The sequence below is a fragment of the Cricetulus griseus genome, chromosome X (assembly GCF_003668045.3).
Source record: "Cricetulus griseus strain 17A/GY chromosome X, alternate assembly CriGri-PICRH-1.0, whole genome shotgun sequence".
Classification (NCBI taxonomy): Eukaryota; Metazoa; Chordata; class Mammalia; order Rodentia; family Cricetidae; genus Cricetulus; species Cricetulus griseus.
Genome location: NC_048604.1, coordinates 76822830 through 76847160, shown reverse-complemented (window position 1 = coordinate 76847160; position 24331 = coordinate 76822830). Strand labels below are relative to the sequence as shown.

At 39.6% G+C, this 24331-nt stretch overlaps 1 long non-coding RNA gene across 1 annotated transcript in view; it reads right to left on the bottom strand.

The window, feature by feature from the left end:
- LOC113837537 overlaps positions 1-24331 on the bottom strand; it is a 35886-nt gene that overhangs the window by 5501 nt on the left and 6054 nt on the right. The window contains exon 2 of the long non-coding RNA XR_003488180.2: positions 16809-16926. This is a non-coding gene — a long non-coding RNA (uncharacterized LOC113837537). The remainder of the gene's footprint in view (positions 1-16808; positions 16927-24331) is intronic.

The following is a 24331-nucleotide window of genomic DNA, read 5'->3' as shown; positions in this document are numbered from 1 at the left end:
GTTCAACTCCCCAGAAATTCTTGATGCACCCACCTACAAAGATAGAAAAGGTAAAGTGCGTTTTTATTTCTATGATTTATAAAGTACTCACTTTGCAACTGAGCTCATAGTTAAGGAACATGTCACAGATTCAGAGACACAAGCTAACAGTTGAGCCCTCACAACTGATAGAATAAGGGTTTCTTGTCCTGCCATAAAATTGAAGGAAGGTAAAGAAATTCACATGAACTGTGCAATAAAATGTTTCATTTTCCTAACTGGATTGGTTTCAGGTCCTTGAAGAGCTTATATCTTGGAGGTTCAGGAATGAATTTTAGTCAAGACAGAAGAGGTAAGGAAATCCATATTAGTTTTCTTTCTCTCAACTCTCAGAATCCACATAACACTCACATGCTTGTCCCCCAAAGAACAGGTGTGTGTGTGTGTGTGTGTGTGTGTGTGTGTGTGTGTGTGTGTGCATGTGTCCATGTAGTAAACACTGTGTTATGCTCTCAGAATATGAGAGTTTGGAAAATGTGTCACATCAAGATCTCCTGAGCAAATTGGGAACACTGGGGAGTGGGGAGGGAGGTAGGAGGAAGGAGAGGGGCAAAGGAGAACATGAGGGATCGGGAAGACGGAGGCGAGGGAAGAATAGAGAAAGAGCAAGAAAAGAGATACTTGAGTAGAGGGAGCCATTATAGGTTTAAAGAGAAATCAGGCACTAGGGAAATGTCCAGAGATCTACAAGGATGACAGCAACTAACAATCTAGGCAATATCGGAGAGGCTACTTTAAATACCCCATTCCTATAATGAGATTGATGACTACCTTATATGCCATCCTAGAGCCTTCATCCAGTAGCTGATGGAAGCAGAGGCAGACACCCACAGCTAAGCACTGAGCTGAACTCTGGAATCCAGTTGCAGAGAGGGAGGAGTGATGAGCAAAGGGGTCAAGATAGAGGCCAGAGCAGTCTATGGGACCCCTGGAAGTGGAACCAGTATTTATCCCTACTGCACATACTTTGGGACCCCACTCCACATAGAGGGATACTCTCTCAGCCTAGACACACAGGGGAGGGTCTAGGCCCTGCTCCAAATGATATGACAGTCTCTGAAGATTCCCCCATGGAAGGCCTCACCCTCCCTGGGGAGCAGAAAGAGGATGGGGTAGGGGGTTGGTGAGGGGCAGGGGAGGAGGGGGGAGAGAGGGAATTGGGATTGACATGTAAAACAAGCTTGTTTCTAATTTAAATAAAAAACAGGAAAGTGGGCAGCATAGTTGAAATACAAACCTAGTCTGGGAGAGATTAGAGAGATCTTCTTAAAGAAATAGTATTTAAACTGATGCTTAAACTAAGTCGGGAGTGATATAACCACTAAGCCAAGAGTGAAAGAAGAACATTCCAAAAAGAAAAAACACAGCAAGGTATGGTACACAGACTCTTGATCCCAGCTCTTAGGAGGCAGAGGCAGGGGGATCTCTGCAAGTCTGAGACAAGCCTGGTCTATAATGAGTTCTAGGCAAGCCAGGGCTACACAGTGAAAGAGAGAAAGAGAGAGGGAGAAGGAAATGAAGGAGGGAAGGAGGGAGGGAGGAAGGGAGGGAGGGAGAGAGCCCACCCAAGTATATTGAACTAGACATACCATGTAAAAGCACAGAAAGCAAAGGGAAGAGGAGTTTGCCAAGACTGCAGCGTGAGGCAAAGGCCAGAACTATGTGGCCATCCACAGGCACACCTCACATATGTACACCTGAGATGACTGATCCATCGCTAGTGTCCAAAGATAACTTTCATTCTAAGGGTCAGAGAAAAGATGTTGCTGAGTCAGCAATGCCACAAAGACAAAGTGGCCTTAGCTCCACTCTGCGATAACCCTGAGCACACTGTGAGGGAGGTAAGTGACCCAATCTATATCCTATTCCCACTCTCATTTTTTTTCCTTTAGCTACTGGGTCTTCTGTGTAACCCTCTCCACTAACCCATCCCAAATCACAGTAAAGCTTGGATGGGCAGCCAGTGATGGATCTTAGCCACATGCAACGCTTTTCTGGAGATAACTGGCTTACTGGTACTCATGACGATGATAGGGAAGAATATATGAAGAGGGTCTAAGAATGGAACAGTTTGAGGTACTTTGTTCTAGTCATTCCAACTCACATAGTAGCCTATTATCCAGCCATGCATTATGTGTTTGTATTAGACATGCATTGTATGAATACCATAGTTTACACTATGAATTATGAGTGCATCCATAAATTTACATGTGTATAGCCACATCCACACATACAACATCTTAAATGGCTCCTGAACTCTGATCACATAAAGAGTTGCACACTCTACTGAGGACATTGCGTGTACAATTCCAGCAATGGCCCAAAGCCATAGAGCCCTGTACTATACCCTCTTTTCAGAGAAGTAAATTAAAGCTTAAAGTAACTTTCCCAAAGCCTACTTTTTCTTTAGTAGTCTCACCCATTTCCACGTGGAGAAAATTTTACTTTTGTGTCTTCATTATAAAACTAATGTGTTAGATGCTCTTGATGGGGAAGAAAAGTGATATGTACTCTCAAATGGATCCTAAGTGCCAGGCTGGCTCAGCCTGCAATGGAAACCTGCATTTCATCAGGGTGCATTAACCTTCACAAGGTGAGCAATGGTATGACCTTTAATAAAATACTGTCACATGGATCTTGATGAGCCCTTCACTCTAACGGCCTATCTCCCTGCCATATGGCCAATAAGTCAATCCAAGTCCAAAGGATGTGTCAAGAACAAAGCCCTGCTACCATGTTGCACTCATAAAGCATTCTGTAAAGCAGAGATTCCAAACTAATATATAATATGTATGATGATAGACCTGACATGATCTGGTCCAGAGAAAAGGAGTAAGTTAGAGTGAATGTTCCAGCCATACTCTCACAGTAGGTAAAAGATGGATTCTAAAGCAAAGCGCACCCTTTATGCACATGCCTCTTCAGGTCTACTTACCAAAAAGCAGTTTCACTTACCTTTTAAACAGCCAAAATGCCACTTTATCATTAACAGTGACACCAAGGAAGAAATGCACATTATTTAAAATGCAACCAGAGTGGGAAGGATGGCTGCTAAGAAACAGCGCATCCCAAATGCACAAACCACTTGCCGTCTGCCTGCTGCCTACCACAGGAGGCCTGCAAGAGACAATGTTCATATAGGCCTGTAGATCTCAAGCTTTGGCATGCACCAGGATCCCCTGGAGGGCTCGTACTAGCCAGATCACTGAGTCCCAGCCCCCCATGGGTGGAGCCCAAGAACAGGCATTTCATGACCTAGATACTGATGCTGGCAGTGATGTCACTGATCCCAGGACTGCACTTTACAAAGCCCCAGAGCAAGTGTTGTGCCACACCCCACTAGCATTGCCTACAGTTCTCTAAAAGGGGACTGGAATTAGCTTGGACAACAGGATCCTTCAAGATCCTTCCTTCAACCTAAAGACTCATCTAGTCATAATATAAAGACTACAGATCCACAGGCAAAAGGCTTCCTGCTAGGGACCAACATCCTCCAACCCCCTGATATTCATCCCCTCCAGGAAGGGTAATGATAACCCTTGAGCTGGGTAAAAGCAGCTGAAGCAGCAAGGAGGAAAGCAGTCTTATTGTTCTACAGCCATCACACAGAAATCCCTGGGCCCAGAGCAATGCAAGGTTTTTCAGAGTAGAGCACAGAAAGGCCAGTAAGATAGAGATTCAGCCTCTTCTTCCTCCAAGCTACTGTGCCTAGATGTCTGATGATGAACTAACAACCATCTTTCTTCTCCACTGATTTCAAATAGAGCCTATTGAAACAAGCTTGTACATAAGTGCCGAGGTCAGGTTTGGTTCCCCAGCAAATGACAAAATAGCTCAACTCAGGAAAATCAGACTTTTACTGCCATCCGATTCTACCAGGGTTCCCTGTGTCAAATCACATTCCTCTCTTGTTTTTCTCTGTCTTCTGTGAATTAACCAGCCCTGGTGTTAAATCAATTGCAAAACTGCCAGGCTGAGTAGTATCCCTACAATACCGGCCCCCTGAAGAACTTGCAAAGGAAAAGGCTACTGTCCAGTGCCTAAGCAAATGGGATTTGGGAGGGACAGAGAAAATCACATATTGCCCTGGAGATCTGGGATGAGTGTGACACCCCTTGGGTTTAGCTGAGCCCTGTTAATCCTTCCCACCATGAGTGTCTATCCTGTCAGGCTTTTGTGATTGAGAGCTGCTTAAACAGGTGAGAAAATTTCAGGAAGCTAATATGTCCCATCTAATCAAGGGTAAGTGTTCCCTCTTTGCCCAAGCCCTCTTATTTGCATGAGTACCACATGGTAATGGGTAAATCATTTTTTCAAGGTTGTTTGAAATGCAGGCCCTTAAATAAGTGATCTTTGCTCCATTTCATCTAAAGGAGAGGTTACCCAGCAAGCCTCAAGATTCGTGCCCTCATCAAAACTATTTGCAGCCAGGCCTCCTCTTTTAGGAAGCCAGCATACAGCAGGGTTATGAACCAAGAGATTATGTGTTCCCATATACCCAAATTTGCCTTCTCTTTGTGAACTGTAGTGATCAGATTTAGTCACTGTTCGTTCTTTTATCAGATGTTTTCTTATTTCTTTGATTTTGTGGCTTTTCTTTCCTGCCTTTGGTCCATGTTTACTGTTTATTTAAAAAAAAAAACAACTTAGCTCTTCCATGCAGTGTGTGGGAGCAGAACTTTGGTCAAAGGGGTTTGTGTGTGATCACATTAGGGTAATAGCTCTCAAGGGTGGTCTCTGCACTCACAACATCGTCACCTGGGGACTTGTTAGACATACAGATTCTCAGGCTCCACCCAGATGCTGGCTCAGAAACTCAGGGATGGGGATGAACTAGCCATCTGTCCTAGGAATTGAATTCCTCCTGAGGATTCTGATGTGTGCTTTAGTGTGAGCAGCATCCTACCTGATGATGTGAGCATAAGACGTTACAAAAAGGGGCTGGAAAGATGGCTCAGTGGTTAAGAACACTGACTGGCTGGTCTCTCAGAAGTCCTGAGTTCAATTCCCAGCCACCATATGGTAGTTCACAACCATCTATAGTGAGATCTTGTGCCCTCTTCTGGCCTGGAGGGATACATACAGACAGAACATTGTACATATAATAGATAAATGAATCTTTAAAAGAGAGAGAGAGAGAGAGAGAGAGAGAGAGAGAGAGAGAGAGAGGTTACAAAAACACAAGTTCAGAGTACAGGGTTATCTTGAGCAACAGATATGTTTCCTTTAAGCCTTTATGTTCCTGGACCGAATAAAAACAAATGTGCTACTGTACCAAGTAAAAGATCCAAGCTTTCTATTGTGTAAGTTACTTCTTGTGAAAATATGTCATCTTACTATGGTGTGTATATTCTTACCAGAATGAGGTACTACAACTAATCCTTATCAGCTTATGAGAGCCCATTGTTAAATAGCCAGGAATTTTCAAACCACTCAGTATCTTTCTTAAAGATTTATTTTCAGGCCCGGTGGTGGTGGCACACACCTTTAATCCCAGCACTCTGGAGGCAGAGGCAGGTGGATCTCTGTGAATTTGAGGTCAGACTGATCTACAGAGCAAGTTCTAGGACAGCCAGGGCTGTCCCAAAAAAAGAAAAAAAATATTTTCATTATTTATGTGTATGTGTGTTAGAGAGAGGGGGGGGATGGGTGTGCAGGTGCCCAAGGAAGCATGCAGAGGGAGGAGTCTGATCCTCTGGTGCCAAAGTTACAGGCAGTTGTTAACTACCCAATGTGGGTGCTGGGAATGGAACTCTGATGCCACCTGGCCCTCTTTTAGCTCCTTGCCGGAACTGGGACTTAGAGAATCAGCAAAAGAAAAGTCTGATGCTCCAAACAATAACTGTTGTCATGAATAATAAATCCCATTGCCTCCTACCCAGAATTCTCAGCTCTGCCAGCAGCCATGAGCTGTGGCAGACCAACTGCAAGAAGGATAAGTAAGGTAGGAATCCCCTCAGAGTTCAGGCAGACCATGGGGATGAATGAGAGATGTGCACTTCAGGCAGCAGAATCAGCAAGTGTGTGCCCCAGGGAGGTATGACTCTCGTTCATCGTGTTGATGTGAGTTGACATGCTCTACTCCACTTGTTCTGCCAAAGTCTCACCTTTATAACAGTATCACTTCATTCACCAGGATCACAGAGGGATCGTGGGGGAGGAAAGAGCTAGCAGCTCCTATTCCCAGAGGCTGTCATATCAAATTTGAGGACACATGGAATTTATCTAATTCATAAGTTGAGGCAAACCGTCCAAGAATGGTATGCAGTACCCAGAAGAGAAATCGTAAAGGACAACAGGGATAAACAAGGATCAATATCCCAAAGCAACACCCAGAATAGTAGATCTGATAAAAGAAAATGGAAAAAAAAAGTTTAGAGAGCACAGTCATAAATCTCAAATTGGAATACTCAGCCTCAGAGGTCTAGTAGTAACTCCATAACAAACCGCAGCAAAGATAGACATGCTCACAATGGCAAGGTAATAGGACAACCTTGCTAGTAAAATAACATGTATGGTGAAGAAAATATTATCTAGGAGATAGATTCTAAAGGTCATGTTTGAATGAATTTCATAATCACCTTTTTAGATTTTTAGAACCAATTTTCCAATTTGATGAATAAAATATTAGAAAGAGAATTTTATAGACAGACATTTTATACACAGACAATCCTTAGAAGTAATTAGTTTCATGAAACATAAATCAGCCAGGTCTGGTAGTATAGGCCTGTAATCCTAGCTATTTGGAATGCTGGAACAGAAGAATAACAAGTTCAAGAATACTCGGGGACACTTAGTAAGACCCTTATCCAAAACAGAAAGTTTATAAAAGGTTGGGGATATAACTCAGTGGTAAAGAAACCGCCTATCATACATATACAAGGTATTGGGTTCAGTCACACACACACACACACACACACACACACACACACACACACACACACACTGTGGCCTCTGCACCAACTCCTACCTCCAGGTTCCTCCCTGACTTCCTTCAGTGATGGAGTATGAAAAGTTGTAAAATGAAATAAATCTTTTCCTTCCCGAGTTGCTTTGGCCATGGTGTTTTATCATAGCAATAGAAAATGTGAATAAAACAATAACTTTAGTTTTCTAGTGTTAAGGAAAGAATGGTCAACTAAGCCTAACACGGGCAGTCAATATTTTCCTTTATGCTATGATTCAATTTACCAGCCATTCTGATGCTGTAAATAACATGACAAAAGAAAATTAACACCATGATTCCTGTCTTAAATATTATGATAATTTATCTCCTCTCTGCAGAGAATTTTCTTCTTTCCTCCATATCTTTTACAAACTCTATTCTGTTGTGTAAGGTGGAGGTATGGGTAGCTTAGACAGCAATACAGGCACATACAAAGGTTCAAGCACACTTTGATCCTGATCACCAACTCCATGCAGGACTGTAGCACCACTGGCTAAATCAAGACCTTCAGTGAGTGACAGCTTACTGTCTCTTGTAAAAATCCCCTTTTGAAAAATTCCCATGAAGAAGTATTTAGTAACAATCATGATTATTTCTGTATTATTAGAAATAAAAGAAAACTAGAAACACCTTAAATGTCCACAAGTAGATCAATGGTTAAATACCTGAGGCTACAACCACATAGCAAAGCATCTTGCTACTATTCAAGATAATGTTGAATATTAATAACATTAAAAGATTGTCACACTTCATAAAAAGTACAAAAATAACATGTGCAGGGTGATCTTTTTCATGTTGATATTATATGTGTCTGTAGTCTTCATGTGCATAGTAAAACTTTGTGTATTTCTTTCTCTTTCTGAGACAAGGTCTGAAGCTTTAGCCCAGGCTGGCCTCAAACTTACTATATAACCCAGACTAGCTTCATGGTCACAATAATGCTCCTGCTTCAGCCTCCCTGGTACTGGGATTACAGGCATGAGTCACCATGCCTGGTCTTAACATTGTTATTAAGTATTTATTATGTCCTAAACATTATGTTAGATTCTGAGAGCACATCAGTGAGAAGAACATAATCCCCAGCCCTGTAAAGCTTGTCTACTTGTGAAGACACAGTAAATAAACAAGTGTGTGTCATCTGTTAACTGAAATTAACAGAAATACTGCAAAACCATTTCAATCTAGGCAAACCCTGTCCCCAGACTTTGTACTCAGCCTCTCTACACCAGCTTTGAATGTCTCTTCTGGATGATAAGGTTAAAAGGTATTCTCCTTCCTCATGCATGTTTTCTGAGTTTGTGTATGAATATGTCTTTAAAGTAAGACCAACAAAATGAAATCTTAGAATTCCTGCAAGAAGCTTCTCATTAAGCATGGCATCCCAACAAAAACAACCTCGCATGGGCTGACTGCAAGTCCTCACTCCTCAAATCCTTGTTGCCAAGCTAATAATGTGATTTGTTTGAACCTCTCCTTATAGGCTTTATTTTCCAAGCTTTAAATCATCTTCCTTGTCCCTTTATGAACTGCCTCCAAGTTGGACGTGATTAATGCCTGCTCATTAGATGCTGAGCAAACTTGAGGGCAGATGTGCTCCACAACTTTAAAGGCTTCTGTACTGTCAAAGCAGCTCTGCAGCCAGTGTGCAATATATATCATCTGCATCTATGATAAGCATACCTCTTCAAGTTGGGTCCTCCAGGAACACATTCAATCTTCCCATTTCTTACTAATTAAGATCTTCTTCCCACTTCAAAGGCCTGGATTACATCCACAGCCTCTAAATAATGTGTTGCACTTCTTTAAAACTATCATTTCCCTGAAACAGCATTACAAACATTTCAGTGTGGTTTTTTCCCCCTGTCCAGGGCTGTCAGCAGATTCGCTACTGCTCTGGCCATCAGATACATGTCAAGTCCAAGCAATTTCACTAGCTCAGCATTTTTATTTTATGACTGGAGGGCAAATGAAGATGCTGTTTTAAACATTCAAAATGTCCTGAACAATTTTTGTGTCTCTAACATTTCTTGAGTACCTAATATGGATTTAAATATTTAATATTTCTCCCATTCAGTCAAACATGAAGGTGAAGTTCCCAAGTTCCAAAGATTAACACCTAAATGGGAAGATAGGACAAGCAGGTGGGTTTACACAGAAAACATACTGGCCTGTATATACACATTAAAAGGCCTGGGTTACTGGGGAAATACACAGCAATGCCTAACAACGCTATACGACCTGAGGTGAGCATTAAGATTAAGCTCTGCTCACTTGTGTGAAGTTTCCATGGACTAGATGACTTTTATGTGGCATTTTTATTACGTTTGGAAATAACACACAGGGCCTTGCTAAACATACAGTTGATCACTGGGCCAAAACACTAGCAGAATCACCACAACTCAAATTAAGTCTGACTACCACCACTAAAAACTTGCATAGAATAATACATTCCATTTTATTTTTTTACTTTAACTTTCTGAACATGGCTAAGTTTTCAGTGTTCATCATTGTGGACTAAGCCTAAGCTGTAGATTCAAATAAACCAAGTAGAAATTTCTACAGTGTTCTGGTATAGAATGTAAAATTTGGTTCACTTTCTCAGCACCGTTACCACTGTTGAATTTTGTGCCAAAAGGTAAAACTTTGAACTTTAGACTTAAATTTAACTTTGAAACAACACAAACAGAAGTGAAATGATTAATTTCTGATTTCAGGTCCATTTCATCAATCATCAAAGAGTTTCTAAGAAATGCAGACATAGTACATGTCCTGTAGATGGTAACAAAAAATTCTTTGAGTCCCTCAAAAAATGATAAATTCTCTGGAATGTAGCAAACCACAATGTCTTAGTGCCTTTGTACTTTTCTTCTCTTAAGAAAAGAGCACTTTAGCATAGACTTCTTAGCAGAGAAAATGGAGCAAGACTGCTTCTATAGACAACTGCCATATTGGACTGCAAAGGTTGTGCAGCCCAGAATTCCAAGGGCTGCCATACACAATCTAGAGTCCCACAGCATGGCAACTTGGACCCAGTTGTCTCCATTAAGCAGAAATTCAGGAGGGCCCAATTGACAGATTTAGTTTTGGTTATCATAGCTAATGAGCTTAAGTTCATTTAAAAATCTCTGTACTTTTGGTAATCTTTGGTCCCAAAACCTGAGCTGAACAACCTTGAGTAAAGAACACCAGGTGAAAAGTTAAAAAGATAAAGAAGTAGTGATCTATGAAGATTATAGTCTAGCTCAAGGTGAAAGTTGACATTTGGTACATTCGTATTCATAATCTTTTGCCTATAGCATAATAAGTAAGTGTGTATTGAACAGCTACATAAGTAATTTCATGTATATACCCTAATCTCAACTTATAAATTACCATTCCTCTAGTGTTCTCTGCTCTATTGATGTTTATAGATACATGTGCCTTCAATTTACACCTGGCTTTTTGAAAAATTCCATCTTCTTTGACATTTCTATCACATGGTTACACTTTTATCAATGAAAAATCAATCAAATGGAAAATTCAAAGTTTCTTGTTAGATAGTACAGATAGGCCTATTCTGAGCCACAGAAAATGTGTGCTTATAAAACAGAACCTATTCAGGCTAGAGATGAAAGATGTATGTGAGCACCTCACATGGAATGGAAAAATATACCACATTCTTACTCATTTCTATAACAAGCCTTTGGCCCCACAGGAACATGTTTATAAAATAGAATCTATACAACCTTAATGAAAGATGTATCATGAACAAACTTTTCTCATAAAGTAATCGTATATCATATTATCAATTATCTCTAGGACTGCATTTTAGAAAACAATGAGCAAGTTAATAAAGAGAAAAACTTAAACAATAAAATGAGTGCAATAATGATATATCATCATTCACATATATTACATATGTTTATATTTAATATGAAACCCTGGTAGCAGAGAGTAAATGTTCTTTCCAAACCATATTTGGCTGAGTGTGGTGGTGTATACCTTTAATCTCATCACTTGACAGGCAGGGGCAGGCCCTGTGAAATTGAGGCCAGCTTAGCCTACAGAACAAGTTCCATACCAGGCAGGGATATGCAGAGAAACCCTGTCTCAACAAGGAAAACAAATCAAAACATATCTGGACATTCATAAACATTTAGTATATCTAAGTCATAACACATTTTTCTTTTTTTATTAGTTCAAATTAGGAACAAGCTTGTTTCACATGTCAATCCCTTGTGAAAAGACTTGTAAGAGAAAAGAGCAGTACAAAAGGAAATTGCAAAATGTATTGAAAATAATTTTAATGAGAATACAACATATAAAATATGTGGACTACAGCTAAAACGGTTACAAAAGGAAATTTTAAAATATCAAACTATATGGAAAAAGGAAAAGCAAGTTAGACAACCAAGTAGTTAAAAATAAAACTTAAAAGAATAGAAGCAGATAGCCAGAAATGTAGCATATGCCTGCGGACCCAACATGTAAGAGGACCATGAGTTCAAGGTCAGCCTGGGTCACATGGTATGACTCTGTCTCAAAACAATTGTAAATTAACTATTAACATGAAGAATCAAACAGTTCATACTTTTAATATACTGTATTGTATTATAAGCAGGTGTTTTGCCAGGAATAAAAAGGTGGCCCAATTTAGAGTTTTTAAAATGCCATAAAAAGGAAGTCATTTGCTTATTTTTCTGGATGTTAAAGGTATTCAAAAATTTAATACTTGTGCATGTAATTGGAATTGGTGAATAATGTCCCAGCTTTGTAAGTATCCATACAAAATCCAATGTAGAATTTACTGGAAACATACTAGATGTCTTCCTACTAAGGTCAGGTACAAGACAAGGGTGCCCATTCTTCCCACTACTATTGATAATATGTTGTAGCCATTAGCTAATGCAAGAATACAAGAAAAATTAATTGGAGACGGAAAACATTTTGAAAGAAAAAAGTGATACTATCTTCACTTAGAGTGATATTATATTTGTAATATCCAAAGTGTCAATGTGAAAACTACTACAAACAAGTACGACAATTTAATAAAGTAGAACATTATAAAATTAACATAAAATCAATAACTTTCTTATATACAAGTAAAGAATGTGGAAAATTAATGGAGCCATGAGCCATGCTTTCAGTTAAGAAACATTAACATGATAAATATTCTAGGTTAATTTATAAGTTGAATATCGCTCCATTAAAAATATCAGTAGGGACCACTGAGATGATTCAGAGGGTAGAGATGCTAGCAGGCAGATCTGAGAATCCAAGTTTCAACCACCAGATCCCAAAAGGTGGCAGGAGAGAATCCTGACCTGTATACTTGTGTGGACACACACACACACACACACACACACACACACACACACACACACTAGTTAATTTTTTAAAAATATCACCTGGATTTCTTTTCTGAAACTTGACAAACTGAAGGGCATCATTAACAATTCCAGCTTGCTGAATACAAGCTTGGTAAAGTGTTCTCCCTAGCTTTGCATTTTAGAAGATTTACATAATACAAGAAGATTTGCACACACAAAAGAGCCAGTAAAAATTAGCATCATTGCACAGAAGCAAAATTTGGAATCAGCTCAGGAGGATAAGTCTACAGCATTGGCAGAAATCAAAATTTTAGAGGTCTTACAAATTTAAGGAACAGTGCCAGTTCCTACAGACTTGTTTTCTTTCTTTCTTTTTCATTGAAAAAAATAAACCTGTGCTAATACGAGTACAGTAAAAACAGAATGTACAAGGCAAATAACAGTGTCAAAAATGCAAAGGAAAAATGGCATTCCTTGCAAACTCATCTTGAGCTTTTAAAGATGAAGAATCAACATTTGTCTCTGCAACATGGACCCTGACTGGCTGAGGGAACAGAAGGCCATAAGGGCCAGTTTGTGTTTAGACAACATGACACTGATATGGATATCTGGTATAGGTCTCCTAAAACATGGCTGATGCCGGCTATCTAGGGACCCCAAAGTAAACAGTTATGCAATCTGTTATATAACTGGATTTGGCAGAGTGCCACTTTTGTGTGATTAGGTATAAATGCAGTCATTAGGTCAGAGGCCTGAACCTTTACTTTCTCCAGCCAACCCGACTGTAAGCCTGTGTGCTGCTATATGTGTGCCTGTGCCCGCCTATGTGTGGCCTGTATGTGCTGGCATGTGTCTGGGTGCCTGCTGCCAGCCTGGCAGCCTTCACCTGGCCTGAACAAAGTATGTCTTACTGCCTATGAGCCCTAGAAGTCCCTTCAACCTCCCAGCCTCCCACCACCCCCCACACACACCTTCCCTGGCATCAGTACAAGGATCTCACACCAACATATTCACCCCAATCTAACTCTGTGAACATTTATTGAGTATCTCCTATCAGCAGCATACTGTGGGATAGTGTGAGCAGAACTGTGGGGAAACTTGTACTAAAGACTCAACTGTAAGCAAAGCTGTGAAGTGAGACCAGCAGAGTGACAGCAAGTGAAAAGAAAAGCATAACACTTCATGATAAACAAAAAGGCGTATGTGATGACTAATCTTGATTGTTAACTTGGCAGGATCTAGAATATGTAGATTACGTTAGCCTCTGGGAATGCCTGTGAATGACCATCTAAATTAAGTTAATAGAGGTGTGAAGACCCACCCTGCAGTGGCACCATTCCTTGGAGTGGAATCTTCCACTAAATAAAAGGAGCAAGTGAGCTAAGCACAAGCATTCTTCCCTGTTCCTGACAGCAGATACAATTTGACCAGCTACCTAAGGCTTCTCACCATGCCTTCTCCATCATGATACACTATACCCTCAATCTGTGAGCCAAAATAAATCCTCCCTTCTTTAAGTTGATTTTGCCCCAGTATTTTTGACCCAGCTATGAAACAAGAAAATTTTCCAGAAAGGTTACCAAAACAAAAGTGGATGATAACTGAGGACATCTACAGATTGTGTGTGTGTGTGTGTGTGTGTGTGTGTGTGTGTGTGTGTGTGTGTGTGTGTGTGATGATGAATGTTGTTTCCTGGGTCTAATAGTTATATTGTGGTTGTATAGTAGAATGTCTTTGTTCTTCAGATGATATATTTAGGGGTGAAATTTCATGACATCTACAATAATCCCTCAAACATTACTGTACAAAATAACATAGGGAAGAAGGGGGAAAAGATAGGGAAGGGTGCATGATAGACAGACACTGGTTACCAATCTAAGACAGAATATCTAAGACTATACATTGTCAGATATGCTGAGAGCTGGTTGAAAGGGAATGATTTTTGTGTTCGATAAATGAAGAACATTGGACCTTATCGATCAAACTCAATGGAATCATCACCTCCCATCTGAAGATTAACTCTATAAAATAAATTCCCCAAAGCCAATCTGAAAATAAGGAGAAATTCTCTGGCCAGTATGAATCAAAGACACCCAGTCATGATCATCTCAATGGGCTTTGATTTGGCTTTGTCTACATCTTGCCTCAACCAGTTTAGCAATCAGAAGCCAAGGCTGTAATGAAACAATAAGATTCAACATAAAGCCCTACCATAATCATAGAGGGAGGAAGCAATTTTCCAGTTCTTCCAACTCATTTGTGATACTCCCCTGGAAATGTCTTAATCCACAACACAATTAACAGCTATGAGAAGCATCCAACTGTTCCCAAGCATTCCATAAATTGTGAAGAATTCCCAAGACCCAGTACTAGCAATCCTGCTTAATAATACTGAAAATAGTTTTAACTATTTTTAACTGAAAATAGTTTCTACATTTAACTGAAAATGTAGAAATATAATTCTCATATCTCACAATTTGCTCATTTAAGCTGCATAGCATTCGTAAGGTACTAGGTTTGATCCCTGCACAGCATACAAAAAAAAAAAAAAACAGAACTCAGTGCTTTTTAGTATATTTGCAGGGTTGTACAAATGTCACCAAAATTTAACTTGATACCTTTTTTTACCTTTCCTGTAGCCATTAGACATCATTCCCCAATCCTTCTGAGAGGTTCTCTCTTCTTCCATTTCTTCATAACCATTTGCATATTCTGGAGATTTAATACATATGGAACCATACACCAAGTAGACTTCTGTGACTAACTTCTTTCAGATGCAATACTATTTTCCAAATTCATCCATAGCATGTATCAGTGTCTCATGTCCTTTGGTTGTTAAAAAAATTCCACTGTACCCATCATGAGTTGCTAGACATTTACATTATTTTCATTTGGGGTCTATTTATGAATGAAACTGTCATGACCAATCATCTACGAGTTTTATGTGAATTATTTTTTATTTTCTCTTACAAGTAGAATTGCTGTCTCATACTAAATCTAGTATTATGTGTTAGGAATGTCTACTTTCAAAGCAGCTATATCATATTAACATTCTCATATCAGTATATAAAGCTCCTGAAGTCTCTATATCCTCTTTAATACTTACCACATGTTTTCTTCTGTTTGTTTGTTTGTTTACATTATGTGTATGAATTTTTGCCTGTGTGTATGTATGTGCTCCACATGCATGCCTGGTGCCAAAAGCTAGAAGAGGACATCAGATTTCCTGGACCTAGAGTTATAGACAGTTGTGAGTTGTCATGTGCGTGTTAGGAATCAAACCTGCTCCCTTTGGAAGAGCAGCCAGTGCTTTTGACCACTAATCTACCTCTCCAGCATCCCACCTTTTCTCTTGTAGTCATCCTAGTAGGGATAAAATAGTATCTCATTGTGGTTCTTTATTTCTCTGGTGACTAACAATGTTGAACATTTTTTCATATGTTTTAAGCCATTTATACATCTCATTTTAGTATTTAGATCTTTTGTCTTTTTAAGGGAAATAAGCTAGGTTGCCTTTTACAACTGATTTCCAATTTTTGTTTTTATATCCTGGCTACAAGTTCCTTATTAAGATGTATAATATTACAGTTTAAGATTATATGTATTGAGAACCTACCATGTGTCAGGGATTCTGCTGTCTTCTAATTATTCTGTCATTACATTTCACAGCAAACTTGTAAGACTGAGCCATGTAGCACAGACGCCCAAACTCATACCATTAACAAGTAGTAAAGCTAGACTTTTATTTCACCAAGTTAGATGGCAGAACTTATACATCTTACTCACTGCCGTGGAGATTTATGCAGGCAGCTTCCCCTTCTCCATCAAGAGGAATCAGGTCAATAAAGCATATTCCCTACTTATCTCACTGAATGTTATAAGAATAGGGTCCCCTGAAGCACCAAAAATTTCATTAGAGAAACATGTTAGAGGAAAAATTCCTCAACATATGTTCTGTATCACTTTGACACTCGAAGTTACTCCTTGAATAGTATATGTAGACAAATGGTCTAAGAAATGCTGCATGTTCCACCACTCTCTGAAGATTTTTATAATTCAATTTCCTATGTCCATGGGAATCCTTGCAATAGAATGAATTTTTGAGTGATCATGCATTTGCAAAACCTATATACTCACAAAATCATAAACCCATAGAATACATTTTAGAAAACACCATGGGAAATAAATGTAGGGTACACAGGAGGAAGGTAGACAATCACCAGGGGTGTCTAAGCTATGTAATCTCCCATGCATTTTATGCCCTAAAGCTTCTAGAACAAAGCACACGCAAGTTCAAACCAAGACCTTGACCCGCTTTCCACATTTCTCAGCCTGATTGTAAATGCAGAAGATCAGCACACCTTAAAAGGGTAAAAACAAAGTCTGTCATTACTCAGGTAGCTGTTGTCCACATCTCTATCTAAATTTTACATCTCTGGCCCATTGGTGCAGAACAAACCTCTTCGTGTCGTTAGTTATTTTTATTGCAAATATCCAGTTTTCCATTTCCTTACCTGTCATTGCTTTCCGTAGATGGGAACCATTTGTGTCATTCAAAATATGTTCACTTATCCATCTCAGATATTGTTTCAGAGTGGCAGGCATGATCCCAAACTCTTAAGTGGATTACATCTGGAAGTTGAGGGGCAGGAAATGAACATGTAAGCTGTGTGAACTTGATATTGAACAAAACCAAATCACTATATTTCTGTTTTTTAAAGTATGTGAGAGAAATAGTACAAAAATGTATAACTTCCAAGGAGAATAGTTCTAGAGTTATATCAAATACTACTACAGAGTTAATCATTTCAGATGGCTAGCACATTTTTATTCTTTAATAATTTCATGCAATGTGTTTTGATCATATTCACTCCTATTCCCCCTAACTCCTTCCAAATCTACCCCACCTCCCTAACTCGCCCCTGACTTCATATCCTCTTTTGTTAATAACCCACTGACTCCGATTTGCATTTTCCATATTCTCCTGGTATGGGGCTATCCACTGGAATAGAGGTGACCTACCAGGAAATTTAAGGAGAACTGACTCTCCCTCCTTTAGAAGCCATCAACTGTCAGGAGTGCCTCAGTTTGGGGTGGGGGTTCATAAACCTCTTCCCACTCTGAGCTAAAACATTGACTTGATCCGGTGCAGTCCTTGTGCAGGTAACCACAGCTCCTGCGTGTTCATGAGTGCAGCTGTCCTGTCATATCCAGAGACACTATTTAACTCTAATTCTCTCTGACCTTGCTCTAACAATATTTCTGGACCCTCTTCTGTGATAATCCCTGAGTCTTGTAGAGGAGATTTGATTCAGGTGTTCCACATGTGGCTGAGCACACTCCATTAACAATTATTCTCTGGCCCATCCCATGTGAAGGGTTACACTCTGGCCCTGGACACATGGGGAAGGGCCTAGGCCCAGCACAGGAAGATTTGGTGGACTTTGCAGAGCCCCTGTTGAGGGCCCTACCCTGCCTGGGGAGTGGTGGGTGGATGGGGTGGGGGTAGGCTGGGGGTGGGGGAAGAGGGATAGGGGTGAGGGGAGGGAGAGGGAGAAGGGACTTACATGTGAAACAAGCTTGTTCCCTAACTAGAACTAAAAAAAAAAAAAAATTATTCTCTGCACTTTGACCAATTTGGAGTTTCTGTGTTAAGCACCACACACTGCACAAAGGAACTTCTCTGATAATGTCTGAGAGTTACACTAATCTGTGGATATAGAGGTGTGAATTTAGAGGGATGTTTGATACAACTAATTATAGCAGATCCATTCCTGGGGCCTATGAGCTCCACAACCATTTATTCTTGGCCAGATTCACAGTTTGAATCATGTGTTTTCACCTGTAGCGAATATCTTACATCCAATCAGAAAGTGGTTGGTTGCCACACAACATTTCTGCTACCATTGTACCCATCTGCATCCACTGGACTGACACTTCCCAGCTTTGTTGTTTTAGACATGTTGGCTCGGGAGTAATTCTAAATGTGATGCTCTGATAATAATTAATAGAACCCATGAAATCTAGTAAGTTCTTGGATTTATACTGTTTAGAGTATCAGGTAGCTCTCAATACATAACAGAGTGTATCAAATTCAGTAACTTATAAACAGCAACCCTTTCTTATAGCCATCCATGAATCAGCAGGCTTAGCTTCAAGTTACTGATTAGTTCTACATCTTCTTTGAGTCAGTGGGTTAACTAGCACGTGCCCTTATGACAATGGTAGAAATGTATGAGTCCATGGTGAATCACAAGAGCAGATTTCACATCCAGCATTATATCATTTCTGATTAATCACACTTGTCAACTCAGGTACATAATCAAGCTCAACGGTAATGGGAAATCAAGTTTAACCACCCACCAAGAGATTGGACTGAGTCACATAGCCAAGGCCAGCACCAACGGAGTGATCAAATATACTTTCCTGGAGGTATGAGTAGCAAGGATTTTTAAACAATAATCTAGCCTTCCACAGACTCTGTTCTCAATTTTCCTGTTTATCAGCTATGCAGCTTTGGTCAAGTGTTTCAAACACTCTTCCTTTGTTACACATTTTTCCAGAATTATTTTTAGCTACATATATAGAGGCAGAGGAGTATGTGCACACAAGTGCAGGTGCCTGTGAAGGGCAGAAGTGGGTGTCCCAGTTTGGCTTCTATTACTATGACAAACAACATGACTAATATCAACTTGGGAAAGAAAGGATTTCTTTGGCTTTGACATTACAATCCATAATTGGGGAAGCCAAAGCAGGAATGCAAAGTAGGAACCTGGAGGCTAGAACTGAACAGAGGCTATGGAGGAATGCTGTTTACTGGCTTACTCGCAGGCTCATGGTCAACTATATTTCTTATGCAGTCCAGGCCTACCTGCCTGAGGATGGCACTACCTATGTTGGACTTGGTCCTCCTATATCAATTATCAAGTGTCAAGTTGGCAGCCCAGATTAGATGTTGCAAGTTCACCCCCTTGTTACTTTGTCACACAAACACACCACTGTTAAGTAACAGCCCTGGAACTGGAGTTGCTACCAGTTTTGAGCCACCCAGTGTGGGTTCTGGGAACTGAACTCAGTTCCTCTCCAAGAGTAGTACCTGCCCTTAACTACTGGGTCATCTCTCAAGCACAACTTGGTTATGTATTCTATAAAATGGTAATTAAAATAGTGCCAGGATGATAGAGTTGTGTGAAAAGAAAAACAGAGAAATACATGAAAATTGCTTGTAATTATTATTTGGCTTTCTATCATCACCATCAACAGTTGCAGGAATGTTCAAATTAATGTTTTTTCTTTGGAAAGTGAAACAAAAGTATCATGATCATTAAATATAAGTATCAAGACATTTTTACTTTTACTACAGCTTCTTTTCAATATGGAAATTGTCTACATAAATGCGATGGAAAATCAAAGAAAGAAAACCAAAATCACTTTGGAAGGGTTTTTAACATTTATTTGTATATATGCCCAGGAGTGGTGTAACTGGATCAATTCCAAATTTTCTGAGAAACCACTATATTGACTTCCAAAGTGGTCTTACAAGTTTGCCCTTCCACCAGCAATGGAGAAGTGTTCCTCTTACTCCACATCCTCTCCAGCATGAGCTGTCACTTGTGTTTTTACCTTAGCCATTCTGACAGGTGTAAGATGGTATCTCACAGTCATTTTGATTTGCATTTCCATGATGCTAAGGATGTAGAACATTTCTTTAGGTGCTTCTCCGCCATTTGGGATTCTTCTGTTGACAATTTTCTATTTAGATATGTACCCCACTTTTAATTGAATTCTTTGGTTTTTCATGTCTAGCTTCCTGAGTTCTTTATATATTTTGGAAATTAGCCCTCTGTCAGATGTGGGGTTGGTGAAGATCTTTTCCCATTCTGTAGGCTGCTGTTTTGTCCTTTTGACAGTGCCCTTTGCCTTCCAGAAGCTTCTCAGTTTCATAGGGTCCCATTTATCAATTGTTAATCATAGCACTTATGTGATTGATGTTCTGTTCAGGAAATTGTCTCCTATGCCAATGTGTTCAAGACTATTCCCCACTTTCTCTTCTATCAGGTTCAGTGTATCTGAACTTATTTTGACGTTTTTGATCCACTTGGACTTGAGTTTTGTGCAGCATGATAGATATAGACCTACTTGCATTCTTCTACATGCTGACACCCAATTAGACCAGCACCGTTTGTTGAAGATGCTTTCTTTTTTCCCATTGCATATTTCTGGCTTCTTTATCAAAAATCAGGTGTCCATTGGTATGTGGATTTACATCTGGATGTTCATTATGGTCCCATTGATCAAGGCCTGCACTTTTCTGAAGGGAAGGGAGAAGGAGTGGATGCAGGTGGGGTGAGGGAGGGACTAGGAAAAGAGGATGGAGGGAGGTGAAACTGTGATAGGACTGAGAAAAAATAATTGATTAATTACTTTTAAAAACCCCGACTTTATACTTTATACATTTTCACTTGACTTCAGCAAATAGAGTGTACCCAGGTGATGAGAACAGATAATGTGAAAGGTCAGGATAGTGCTTTCCATTCCCTGGGGGAGATGACCATTCTGAGGATGCTTCCTAAGGGAAAAAAGCCAGTTGCCCTGGGTGCTCCTCAAGTGGCAACTATTTCAAACACATTTACCTCAAAATTCTTTGAAATTAGGTTTTAGTATTCCTTCACAACCTTGACGAATTTTAATAATTTATACATATTCACCTTGGCCACAGAAATATTTTGTCATTGATGTTTCCATTAAATTGTATTTGTTTTAAGAAAAAAGGGGTGTGTGTGTGTGTGTGTGTGTGTGTGTGTGTGTGTGTGTGTGTGTGTGTTTGTGGTGTGTGTGTGTGTGTGTGTGTGTGTGTGTGTGTGTGTGTGTGTCTGCATGTATATCTATGATCCATGTGCCTGCCTGGTGCCTGAAGAGGTCAGAAGGGAGTATCAGATTTCCTGGAACTGGAGTTACATTGTGAGCAATCATGTGGCTGCTGGGAATCATATCCAAGACCTCTGCAAGAACAACTGCTCTTAACCACTAATCCATCGCCGTCTCTCTAGTCCCACATGGAAAGCTTGAACCAAATGTGACCTTACAAAAACTATCTAGGAAAACCAAATGAGGAGAGAGAGAGAGAGAGAGAGAGAGAGAGAGAGAGAGAGAGAGAGAGAGAGAAGGAGGAGAAAGAGAGAGAAAGAGAGAGAGTATATATATGTGTGTGTGTGTGTGTGGTGTGTGTTGTGTGTGTGTGTGTGTGTGTGTGTGTGTGTGTGTATGTGCCTTAGTTTTTAGCTACATTTTAAAACCTGAGTTGTGAATAGCTGGATTTTCCATAAAATGCTACAGTCCTCTGCTTCATTTTGTATAACTTGTATAAAAAGAGTGAGCAGCTATATTTTCACTAAAACAAACAAGTACTATAAGGAAAAGACATTTTAATATCATTAAATAAGTCTTTACATAGGATTTAGGTAGATGAGAAGAGGTCATAGCAACCAACCCTGCACAGAAATAAACTTATTGGAAGCTTTTTTGTCATAACTCACTTGTGAACATAATTCAGCCCAAGAGTATCAGATTTTCTAAGGAAAAAAAAACTTAAAATTGATTCACTTTCCAGATTATGCATTCTACACCTTTAGTTCTGAGGGGAAAGGTAGAATTCTGGGTCCTGTTTCTTCCTACAAGGCCTTCTGAAGACTTTACTGTCATTCCCACAGAGTCACAAATGACAAATCTCCTTCTAGGTGCTATATATCTGGCTAATTCCCCAATACAAATGAGATCACGGCAGGGGTTTATCTCCCTTCAAATTGTCCCAATTACTTAGCTTATAACTTGATTATAGAGGGAATTCAAAGTTGATTAATTGAACCAGTTATCTATAGATATCACCTATAGTTATCTATAGTTATCATCCCCTCAGTCCACAGAAAATATGCACCCAATATCCACAGGACTTTTAATAATAAGTAGGAAAATCATTGTGTTTGAATAAATTAGAGAGGTCTGCATCTACTCTAATATGGTCTGTATCTCAAATTCACTTACATTTAGCTGTAGAGTCAAGCAGAGATTAACTAGTCTAGTCCAACTCAGCTACAAATGGATAAATGTATCGATAAAGAATCCCCACATAGTTGTCCATCTTCTGATATCTTCTTCAATTTCTGTCTTCAAAGACTTTAAGTTCTTGTCAAACACGTCTTCCATTTTCTTGGTTAGAGTTACACCAAGATATTTATAATATTTGTGGCTATTGTGAAGGGTATTATTTCCCTGATTTCTTTCTCAGCCCATCTGTCATTTATATATGGGAGGGCTACTGGTTTTGTGAGTTAATTTTGTATCAAGTCACTTCACTGAAGGTGTTTATCAGCCGTAGGACCTTCCTGGTAGAATTTTTGGGGTCAATTATGTATACTATCATATAGTCTACAAATAATGATAATTTGACTTCTTCCTTTCCAATTTGTATCCTCTTGATCTCCTTCCATTGTCTTATTGCTCTAGCTAGAGCTTCAACTACTATATTGAATAGATATGGAGAATGGACTGCCGTGTCTCATTCCTGATTTTAGTGGAATTGCTTTAAGTTTCTCTCCATTAGTTTGATGTTGGCTATTAACACAAGAACATGACCCACAGAATCAACAAGGCAAGGCTCATAAGGGTTCACAGAGACTGAAGTCACAAACATGGACCCTGTATGGGTCTGAGCTAGGTCCTCTGAATATATGTTATGTTTGTGTAGCTTAGCATTTTTTCAGGGACTCCTAACAGTGGGAGTAGGGGTGTCTCTGATTCTTTTGCCTGCACTTGGGACCCTTTTCCTTTTACAGGATTGCCTTGCCAGCCTTGATATGAGGGTTTGTGCCTAGTCTTATTGTAACTTGTTAAGTCATATTTGGCGGGTATCCCTGGGAGGCCTGCCCCACTTTTGAAGGGAAACAGAGGAAGAGTGGATCTGGGGTAGGGGGAAGGTGCAGGGAGGGAGCTGGGAGGAGTGAAGGGAGGGAAACCTTTATTTAGTCTGGATGTAAGGCATGAGAGAAGAATAAAAGAAAATCTACACAGGATTATTGGAAATCTAATTCTATTCAGAACCTAAATCCCAAAGCATAAGCAACAACCTTGATTCCAATTGTACTTCCAATCCATGCCCTCCCATCCACAATCACTAGGGTCTTTTAATTCCATCTGCTAAATAGTAATTAAGCCTTCAATACCTCCTTATTTCTACTGCTTTTATGCATTCTTGATGCTCTCTTAGGTTACTACAAGTTCTGTTTCCCAAAGATCTATCATATTCTAGTACAGTCTAGTCCATTAGTTTACAATGGTAAACTAATTGTGATGGGTCAAAACAACAATGACCACAATATTGTTAGTTTGTTTTATTGAGTGATAGAGTTTACATCTCTACTCTGAATGTGAGCTTAGCTTTGACCAAAGGGAAATTATATAATCAGGCCACAGGCAGAGTTGCAAGAGAGATTTGTCCTCTCTTGCTGCTTGTGATCTTCCAGTCATCATGGGAACAAGCCTGAAATATCATATTGGAGAGAGACGCCAGCCATGTCGCCTGATATTCAGAATAGATGAAGGATCAGCTACCTCCAGCTGAACTGGCATACACCAAGGACAAGCATAAACTCTCCACATATTCATGATAAATAGTAAAATGTTGTTTTCAGCTGTTAGGCTGTATACTAAGACAAACAAATCATTTTGTCTCCTGTTTAGAATCCCATAATAAATTCCCTCACGATAAAGTCCAAATACCTTAACATACTGTAATACAGCTCTTCATAATTTAATTCCAGCTAAACTCTACAATCTCCTCTCTCACTGTTCCCTCTCCTCCCCTCCCAACTTTTGCCATATAATTAAAATGTTAAACCTTTAAAATCCCACCTAATAATAAGTGAGTTCCATTTACATCCCTGGCGAAACCTCCATTATTATCTGAGTCCTTCCTGCATCCTGGTAAATAGCCATTTCTTGTTGGTTTTAATTTATTAAACACACACCACTCAATTTTCAG